This window comes from Buceros rhinoceros, unplaced genomic scaffold, assembly GCF_000710305.1.
Source record: "Buceros rhinoceros silvestris isolate BGI_N320 unplaced genomic scaffold, ASM71030v1 scaffold6236, whole genome shotgun sequence".
NCBI classification, from domain to species: Eukaryota; Metazoa; Chordata; class Aves; order Bucerotiformes; family Bucerotidae; genus Buceros; species Buceros rhinoceros.
This window is the reverse complement of record NW_010419324.1, coordinates 70,111-78,147: the sequence shown is the minus strand read 5'-3', so window position 1 is coordinate 78,147 and position 8,037 is coordinate 70,111. Positions and strand designations below refer to the sequence as shown.

Genomic DNA, 8,037 nt, shown 5'->3' with positions numbered 1-8,037 from the left:
GGAATTCCTCGGGAAAGAAAAATCAGGTACATCTTTATATTAACTGGCTTCAACTCAATCCACTTATTTCTAGTAAATGGCTCCATTTCTCCTTTGTGCCTCGGTTAAAAGATCTAATTCCGCGCTGAGCCTCGGGACTTTGTGTTTTTTAATTTCCCATCTTTCTGGGGGTTGTATACATCTATTTCTGTTTACTTGATTTTTCTGTTGGCTTATTAGAATGTAACCTTGGACATGCGAGGGAGTAATGAAAACTCTCTGCTCTTCATTTAGGTGCCAATCTCAGAAATTACTTATTCTCTTTAAATAAGCACAGGCAGATAAAACCCAATTCAAAGAATCCCAGGGGAAAGCCCTGCAGTCCTGCTCTCCCCTGATTTTTCCAGCCCATCTCCTAAGTCAGTTGTTGATATTTGCTGCTGAAGTGTCAATAATAATGGGATACTGGAAAGAGGATGTTCCAAATACAACATGAACTAACTTTGCTTTGTTATTTCTGGATCACACACCATCTTGTTTCAAATTTAAATTAGTATAAATTGATTAATAGCCACATTTATGTTGTAAAATAGACGATGTAATATATGCAAGAGCACCTTTGGAAATACTTAAGTATTTTTAAATTATGCACACTTAATTGCATTGTTTTTGTACTTAATTATCTTATGAGCTTGTTGAAGTATTGCTGCACGTTACCAATATTTAACAGTTAATACAAATTTCCATCCTTGGAGGCATGCTTGGTGTTGGTACTGAATCTGTGTTTGTAGGAAGTGCCTGTGATTCTGAATTTAGATGGTGGAGTTGCTGAATGTCTCAGTGGTTAAATTTGTATGAGTCTGAAAATAGAATTTATTCTTTAAGAAGGCTAAAAAATACTAATTTTTTAAAAAAACAACCACCACTTTAAATGCTGACGATGCTCTGAGCATAATGAAGATGCTCGTAATAAAGAAATTTGGGAAGTGTGATAAGGTCACTCATGAAAGCGGCTGCTCTGGCACACGCAGATCCTTGTTCCTTGTAGTTTGTTGGCTCATGTACCAGTAAAACTTCCCAAGGGCCTCTAAGGGATCCCTTTGTTGTTGAGAGATGGGGAGAGAAACGGATACTTTGGTCTTTAAAGCAGATAACTTATTTCTGGAGTTTTTCTTTCATGCTGGTGGAATGAAAGGCGGGTTCATTATTTTGGTGTAAGGCTGCTCCAGGCTATTTATGGGGTTAAAGACCAGGTGCAACAGTGTTTGAAAACCATTAAATCTTTTGCATGCCGGGAACTGATGGACTAAGGGTTACCACACCTCCCTGCTTCCTCTTGCATGTTGCTACCAGCAAATCCCAGCTCTTTCAAAACTAATAACTGAAGAAAGAAGAGTATATTTAACAGTGACACTGACTTACCCCCTGATTTAAGCACACTAAAATTTATTTGTGGCTCTAATCAACATAGAAATGATACAGTTCGATTTCAGAACTTCCTATTTTCTTTAGTGTGCAATAAATATTTCCGTGGCTTTCTTGAACTGGTGTTTTTAGCAGTTCAGGGTAACAGTTCCTTGACAGTGTTGCTGATGTCCAAAGCAACTTAAAGGATGTAATTCTACAGTGAATCTGGTGGTCATACGAGTTACCTGATAGGCAGCTCTGAGCTGAAGCTTCCCTAGATGTCGCAGGAGAAAATATCAGTGTGGTTGTGATTCGGCAGCCAACTAACATTTATTGGTGGTGAGGGGCAGATCAAAGGGTTTAGTGGTGCTTAATCACTAACAGATTTAAAATTAACGAGGTGACTCAGTAGACACAACCACCAAACACACACAGAGTTACTTGGATCCAATGAAATACGTAACTGTCAGTGCTCCTGTTAAGGATGAAAGAGGCCAGCCTAGAGTTAAAATTCCTCATGATGCTCTGAACTCGGAAAAGATTTGCTCTGGCAATCTCAGCAATGATAACGGAGTCTCAATGTCTGGCTTTGTCCTGGCCTTTTGTGTAGTTTGTACCTGAGAAATGTCCCAGCTCGGGAGGGATGCTGGACCCAGCCACTGTGATCCAGGAGAGCTCAGAGGGTCTTGCTTTAGGATCAGTATTTATAGGATCCAAGATGACTGATTTTCTTGCCAGATTCACCTCAGATATTGAAACATTCTGGTATTTTCTGCCAGTTTTGCAGGCCCAGAACTTGTTGACATCAAAATTTTTGATGTTGTCTCACTATTGGCCTTGACACAAGTACGGATGTACTGGGCTATCACAACTGAGATAGGCCGTACCGGGCTCTCAGGTGGTGACTGTCTCCCGAGTGACAGAGAGAGCAGCGCAGGGCTGGGAAAGCAGGACCAGCACTCCAGGGAGATGACTTTGTGTTCTGGTTTGCCATCTTTTGCCTGACTGATCCTGGGTTGGTTCGTGGCCTAGGAAGTAGTGAGGTGGTGAGAAATTGCTTCAGGTCTGAAGTGGGCTTTGAGTGACACAGGGACTGTACCACCAGTGTGTGCACAGACGTGGCACAGCCATGGGTAGGTGTAGATGGACTGTCTTGGGTTGATTTACCAGTGCCGTTTAACTTGAATCTCAAGTGACACATTTATTTTTTCTGGGTCTGCTGGGAATTACTGTGTGCTGCTGAAGTGCCTGTGTAGCTGGCTGCTCTAGTTTCCAAACTAAAATGAATGCATTTGATGTTTTGTCTTTTCTCTGTTGTTCAACTTCAGTGGGTGCTGTTGATACTGATGGTTTTGGTGTGACGTATGGAATTTAGATACAGACCAAACTGGTGTGTTTATTAAGTAAAAGAATAAATTGAAGGTGTTCACATATAATAATACTTGCATATTGTGCATTTTAAATTGGAATGGCAATAGCAAAAACCTTTTAATTGTGGAGGACTCATAATGTGCTTGTAAGCCTGATGTGGTGAAGGTACCAGGTTGCTGATGTACTCTTCCTGGTTCAGTATTTATGACCACTGATGCGTGGTGAAGAATTTTCCTTGTGACATCTTCATTAACTTGAATGTCTCCAGAGCTGCAGCTGCTCCGCCAGCTACTGAGACAGATGATGGCGTTGAAGGCAGCCCTAAGGTACACTGACCTGAGTGAGCTACTTAATGTGCCTGGGGAGTGAGGTCTGCCTTGTTGGGTCAGATCGATGGTTTGGATGCCCTGATGTTCTATTGTCAATACCAGATCCTTCAGAGGGGACTGTGAGAAATTCTGTAGTGGTTGTGACATAGTTTTTTCCAGCGTAAAAGAAGTCTTCCCGTTTCTGGCAATGGTTGGTGCACACCTCAAGGCTGTGTTCTTCACCTCCCCGTGTGTATTATGTAGCCTGTTGGGACTCTTCAGGCTCCTTTCCCCCACCCCTTGCTTTTACAGTGAAGAGCTGACGGTATATTGTCAGCTGTGCAGTTCAAATATTACAAAAATAAACCTTTAGGTACAAGAGAGATCAGCTTGGCTCAGTGTGAGGGGGCAGAGATGCGCAATGTGGATCTGTGAGGAATCGGTCTGTGTTAGTGCTTCTGATGCAGAAAAGCCAAACCACGAAGCCTCTCCCTTTTTCTATGCTTTGTTTCAAAGATAAATCCTCTAATGTTTCCTCTTGGCCTTAAAAGAAAGAAAATGTCAGCATAAGCTCTTGGACAAAAGAGCTTGGTGAACTCTTTAGAATGATTATTGTGTTAAGTGCATAAATGTTGGTGGAACGGAACCAGATCTCAGCTTCTCCTTGGCTTTAACTGTTGGGTGGAAAAACGGATAAAACACGGTGCTGAAGATGTGTGAAGGTGCCTCATCTTCTGCCTGTTCTCCCTGGTGTTTTGTTCTTTATATATCCCGTACACTGGACCTTCTGTTCCCCTTCAGCCTTTTCCCCTCTCGTGCCCAGCTGGCTGTTAAGCAAATTTCCTTTGTGCACTCCTTGGGACTTACATGTGATGATGGTTGATTTAAAAGCCAAGCAAAATGTAGGGTAAAATAGCATTGTGCTTTCCAGTGTGGGAGATTATTCATTTCTCGGAGCCGGATTTGTATACCATTGTGCTGCTCAGCTTGCTTGGCCTTATTTTCTCCCTTTTAAAGTTTTCCAGACTTACACAGTCTTGATTAAAATGATTTTAGACTATTCATGTGCAGAGTTTAAAGTCTCTGTTCAGCTTTCCCATTGCTAGTGCTTTCTGTCCGCTGTGTCTGCCTGTCTCGAACCCCCGACAGTGATTTACTGCTCGCTTTGTAACACGCTTCCCTAACAGCCTCTGCTGAGTGTCAATGGAAAAGATGTACCGAGTCGCGTACGTAGCTTCTTTGCTGCCGTGTTGGTGCCTTCAGCCACTAATTTGAAGATTGTGCATTCTAGTTTTGCATCTTACCCGGCATTAGTCCTCTGGGCTGCACCCAAGCCAAGTACTTAATTTAGATGGCAGGGGTTGTCCCTCCTTGTGACTCGTTTAGCTGAAGGCAGAAGAAGCCACTGTAGCTCCAAACATATTGTAGAGCTCCCAATGTGAAGAAGTGGTGGTCTGAGACTCAAGAGGAGAGGCCGAAGGACCAGGACTTCATAGAATCATGGAACAGTTTGAGTTGGGACCTTCCAAGCTCCTCCAGCCCAAGCCCCTGCAGGGAGCAGGGACATCTGCCCCCAGAGCAGGGGGCTCAGAGCCCCAGGGGCCAACCTGACCTGCCATGGTGCCAGCGATGGGGCTGCTGCCACCTCTCGGGGCAGCCTGCGCCAGGCTCTGCCCACCCTCAGCACCAACAATCTCTCCCTTCTCTCTGCTCTGACTCTCCCTCTGGCAGTGGAACCCCTCAGCCCTTGTCCTGTCCCCACAGCCCCTGCTCAACAGCCCCTGCCCAGCTCTCGCACAGCCCCTTGCAGCACTGACAGGCTGCACTCAGGGCTCCCCGCAGCCTCCTCTGCTGCAGCCTGAACCCCCCCAGCTCTCTGCCCTCTCCTCCCAGCAGAGGGTTCCACCCTGGGGGCATTGCTGGGGCTCCTGTGGCCCCGCTCCAGCAGCTCCCTGTCTCTGCTGGGCTGAGGAGCCCCGAGCTGGCCCCAGCCCTGCAGGGGGGTCTCCCCAGAGCAGAGCGGGGCAGAGGGGCAGGATCCCCTCCTTGATCTGCTGGCTGCTTGTTAGGCTTGCAAGTGCCTTCTTTCGAGAAAGTTACTGAGAAGACAGAACCAAGCTTTTCATGGCGGTGAACAGCAGGAAGACATATAAGAGATGTACATGGAAACAAGAGGCTTTTGACCTGTAAGGAGAAGGTTTTTTGCCCTCGGGTCAGGCAGTCACTGCAACATTGCCCGGAGGGGGCTGTGCTGTCTCCATCCTTGGAGGTATTTTTTGTAAAAGCAAATTTTATTGCTTTAAGGGAAATAGTCAAATGACCTGGAGGACATCTGCAGGATTCTGTTCTGGCCTTGGAGAAGTTGCTCTCTGAAGGACATCCCGTTCACTGGATTTTGTTTTTTTTAAAAAAGCAAAGCTGAATGAAAAGGAAAAGTAGAATTCATTTATTTCTCTCTTTTAGTAAATTCCTTCTTTGAATATTATTTCACTGAGTGTTTTCTAAAAGCCGCTTGATTGTATCAAGCCTGAGTATCTCTTCATTAATAACTTAATGCACCTGCCCTTTCAAGAGGATTTAGTTAACGTGCCTGATAATAAAAGCTGTTTCCATTAATGACTTTTGAAAATGCAAGACTAATGGGCAGGTTCCCAGCTCTGCGGGCGAGGGGCTGTTTGATTAGTTTGTATTTTATTCCTCGTTTCTCAGGCTAACCTTTCTGGGGCTGTAGGTGTCTGCTATCCCTGTGCACACTCTGTTTAGTTGTTTGGGGTTTTTAACAGCCGTCGGGTTAGTCTTTACCTGGACTGCAGAAAACCATGTCGGATCTCTACGAGTGGCTCCCAAAACCATCTCCGTAGGTTTTGAGGCCCTTTTGAAAGGTGGCAGAATAAGCCTCCTCCAGGTTTGCAGGAGGGTGTTGGGTAGAACCTGCATGTCGTCAGGCGTGGTCATAGGTTTTGGCCAATCTGTCTCTGCTGGATGTAACTTAGTTTCTTCAGCTCTCATCTTTGGTTGTCTTGGCCTTTCTCTTCCATGCTCTTAGAGTTTTGTTTTCAGTGTGAAAGTAGCTGAATTTACCTAATTTTTTTCAGTGTATGGAGAAGGGAAGGTAGCAAACAAATGTGCATATTAGCGTGTGCTGCAGTTGATGAAAATGGTTTAAATAATAATAATTGGCTGAATTATCTGTTCTTTTTAAAGTTAGAATCTCTGAAGGGGAAGAAGCACATCGTGCGCTTGTGCTGTAGTATGATGGACACCACCACACCTTTCAAACTTCTCCACAGGAGTAGGTGGACAGATAAGAAGGTTGGCTTACTGCGCCCCAGAGGCCATCAAAATAGCAAAGTGTCCTTGTCTGTTGGCAATCACCACTTGGTCTGCGAAGATCCAGGCAAGAGCTTTGTGCGATGATCCTTAGTGATGTGCTGTGACTGTGGAAAGAGCCAGGTCATGCTTTTAAGCCCCACGCGACCGGCTGCTAGATCCTCGTGTGGCAATGAGCCCATTGGCACTGCGGCTGGTGGGGCTCCACTTCTGTTATCTGCAGGAGAACGTTCTCAGAGAGCCATCAGCATCCCCCTTCCCCTGCTGAGGGCAGAGAAGAGTTATTCTGGGCTGTAGCACTACGGCTTTTCGTGTGTGGTTCCCATCACTGACCCTCTATCTGAATCGCAAATGAATTTCCTAAATGAATTAATGAACGTTACAGCTTTTATCTAGACACAGTGCCTTTTCCCCTGATCCTCTTTCTAATAAATTAACATTTCTTTTTAAACACTTCTTCCCCCAGAACAAATCCCTCCTCCTTACAGAACTGCAATTTGTTACGGAAACATCATAAAGCTCCCATTTGGGAGCTCCCCAATTATATCCTACAATAATTCTATTGAGTGATCTATAGCTCCGCTTTTATTCCCCATTAGTATTTGGCTGATCGATGGGTAACCTAATTGATTGTTAAGGTCAAATGTCTTTATTGGCTGATGCCTGAATCTTTTCTCATTACGACTTAAACCGTTCTGTGGTCTGCTGGAGTTCTCATGCTCATTTTTGCGCACCGGAACAATAAACTCTGTGATGTCAATGCTGGTGGGCAGTACACTCGTGTGACACCTTGTGTGTTCTCAGGTCCAGCATGAAATGCTGTGAAATATGGAGGTATCTGGGTTGAGCAGAACCACAGTAAGAAACAGTTGTTGATGGATTTTCAGATTATTCTGTGAATGTCGCAGTGATGGGAAATGAAGTCTTTGCTTTTGTGACAGCTTAATCATTTCTGAGTGTACAAACACAGAGCCTTAACCGCTCTGTTACAAGAGTCACATTTACCCTGAATTTTCATGTGTGTTAGTGTATTTTTATGCCGGGGTCTCACTTGGCATTCACAAGTGTGCCCCACTTTCTCCCAAAGCGACTGTTTCTGTTCTCTGAGCGATTGCTGCATCTGGCAGGGCAGAGATCGATTCATTCTGCTGGACAAAAGATGTTCATATCTGAACTAGCTGGCCAAGCTGCCGGTAGAGTTGATGGAGCTGCTTCAACCATTCATAAAATCCACTATTTTCAAAGTCTGCTTTAGGATGAGGAGAATTGCTGGCTTTTCCCTCTGTGCCCCAGTATCTCCACAGGTTTCCCACCACCAGTGGTTGTCAAATGCTGTTGAACACAAACGCAGCCTCTGAGGACGCTGCTCTTACCTGCGTGTCTCACAATGGCTTCATGTCTTGTATCGCCTGAAAATGTCGTTCTTTTTTTTAGCTGCCTAAAGCAGCAGGTCTTGTCCCCTTGTCTACCCTCAGCAGGTTTTGGTGCTCGGCTGAGGGTGGATGAGGGCACTGTTTCACCTCCTTGAACTGACAAACGAGCGCTTTATGCCAAGTTAGCGGCTCTTCTACTAAAGTTGCTATAAATCTTGGTTACTGAGCTACTAGTGGCAAATGTTGCTCTGGATATTTAAATTTAATTT

General features: G+C 44.8%; 1 protein-coding gene across 1 annotated transcript in view; it reads left to right on the top strand.

The window, feature by feature from the left end:
- Window positions 1-8,037, top strand: part of LOC104495840 (MICOS complex subunit MIC19-like) — a gene marked incomplete at its 3' end in the record, with an annotated part of 81,120 nt that overhangs the window by 12,265 nt on the left and 60,818 nt on the right. The gene's annotated exons all lie outside the window — the stretch shown is intronic.